Source organism: Trachymyrmex septentrionalis, unplaced genomic scaffold (genome assembly GCF_001594115.1).
Source record: "Trachymyrmex septentrionalis isolate Tsep2-gDNA-1 unplaced genomic scaffold, Tsep1.0 scaffold367, whole genome shotgun sequence".
NCBI classification, from domain to species: domain Eukaryota; kingdom Metazoa; phylum Arthropoda; class Insecta; order Hymenoptera; family Formicidae; genus Trachymyrmex; species Trachymyrmex septentrionalis.
In genome coordinates this window covers 124,706-126,439 of record NW_017305533.1, presented here as the reverse complement: position 1 = coordinate 126,439, position 1,734 = coordinate 124,706, and the positions used below count along the sequence as shown (strand labels likewise).

General features: G+C 27.5%; 1 protein-coding gene across 1 annotated transcript in view; it reads left to right on the top strand.

Moving 5' to 3' along the window:
• LOC108750379 overlaps window positions 1–1,734 on the top strand; it is a 23,649-nt gene that overhangs the window by 11,616 nt on the left and 10,299 nt on the right. The window lies entirely within an intron of this gene.

Here is a 1,734-nt window from a genome sequence, read left to right as displayed (position 1 = left end):
GGGGGGGGGGGCTTTATATTATATTATAAGAATGTTTATATACTATAAAAATATATTTATTTCTAGATACAGTTTCCTAATATTGTTTCAAAATAGAGACAATACAAAACAGATTTTTCTAAAGAATCTATTTTGTATCATTAACTTTAGCTTAGAAAAAATAATATAGAAGTATAGCGTTAAAATTCATTTATATAATTTTAATATCAAATCTGAAAGGAAGGTAAAATAAAGAAAAAATTACAGTTTTACTGCTAATATATTCAGAATTGGCGAGAATAGCAAAATATTTTATTTGCCTTAACTTTTTTTTTAACGGCAATTATTTTGATAGCAAACTTTAAACGAAAAGTCTGTTGGAGACTTAAGATAAAAGCTAGGCGATAATAGTGAAGTAAAGTTTTAGTTTTTGTTTAGAAGTCTTCCACGAGTGTAGTTTCTATTTTTCGTATAAAGTGTCAAGATTTTAAAATATGTTATAGTAAATCCAAGACATCTTGTATACGTAACATCAGATTTGACTGTCTTACTCCTTTATAAAGTGTCCCGTATAAACGACGAAACCTGTCCCCAAAAGATAAATTGCAACGTAAATCTTCAGTGGCACGACTTTGCACCGGAAAGTGTATATCTTTTCATAAAACGCTCTCCGGAAACAAAATAGTCCAGAAACGATCATGACGGAAATTAATGTAGATTCGTTTATTAATGTTCAGCGAAATCTGCAATTTTAACTTATGATTTCGTAATGAAGAACATCTCGATATTTTGAAGAGATAATTATGCATAAAAAAAATTCGTGCCATAGAATGTACTTCTTTCTATAAAACACTTTCCGCGAAACAAAATAAATGATAATCTGAATGATTTGAATAATGTGAATTAGTGTATTATAATGTTCAGCGAAATCTACAATATTTATGGTTTCTACAATGAAGAACGTTTTAATATTTCAAAAAGATAGTTAAGCATAAATTTGCAAATTTAAATATGTTGCGTTGAAAATGGTTATATTTTACACAATTTTATGTAATAATGTTATATCTTATTACTTATCTTTGCAAATTAATTATATAGAAAAAATAATATATTTAATAGTTTCGTCGATATGACGATATAGTAATTGTACATAAATTTATATAAAAAAAAAAAAACAGTTTCATGATTAAAATAATTTCACTATACGAAATTTGATGCGTATGTACTTTGGGATATTTTGGCACAGGACTATTTTCTATCATTTCCTTTTTCTTCATCTCTAAAGTGTTCTACTGTTGTACGTGATCGTTAAGAATTTCAACTATTGTAAGACTATAATTTATGCTGCAGTATCTTCTTGGGCACTGCAGGATTACGTTAGCGTCATGACTTTGACAGCACCTAATCAGATATACCGTTAAAATATTCTTGACTTGACTACATTTTCACGTTAATGTATAGAAAGTCAGTCGAAGTCAGTCGCGTCGTAAAAACGGTTTAGTCATCTAATACAAAACGTGCGACGCATGATTTTGCAATATATTATAATACAATACTTCGAATAAAATTATATTGGCTTCCAATTTTACTTTAATGTATTGTAAGGATTTAAATTGGATTCGATATAATTGTGAAATCGTAAATGAATATTGTATTATTGATCATTAATCATTATCATCATCATTTTCCAATGAATTTCGTGAAATGAATAGTCAAATAATTTTCTATTTTATGCCTGTTGATTTTATCATTGAT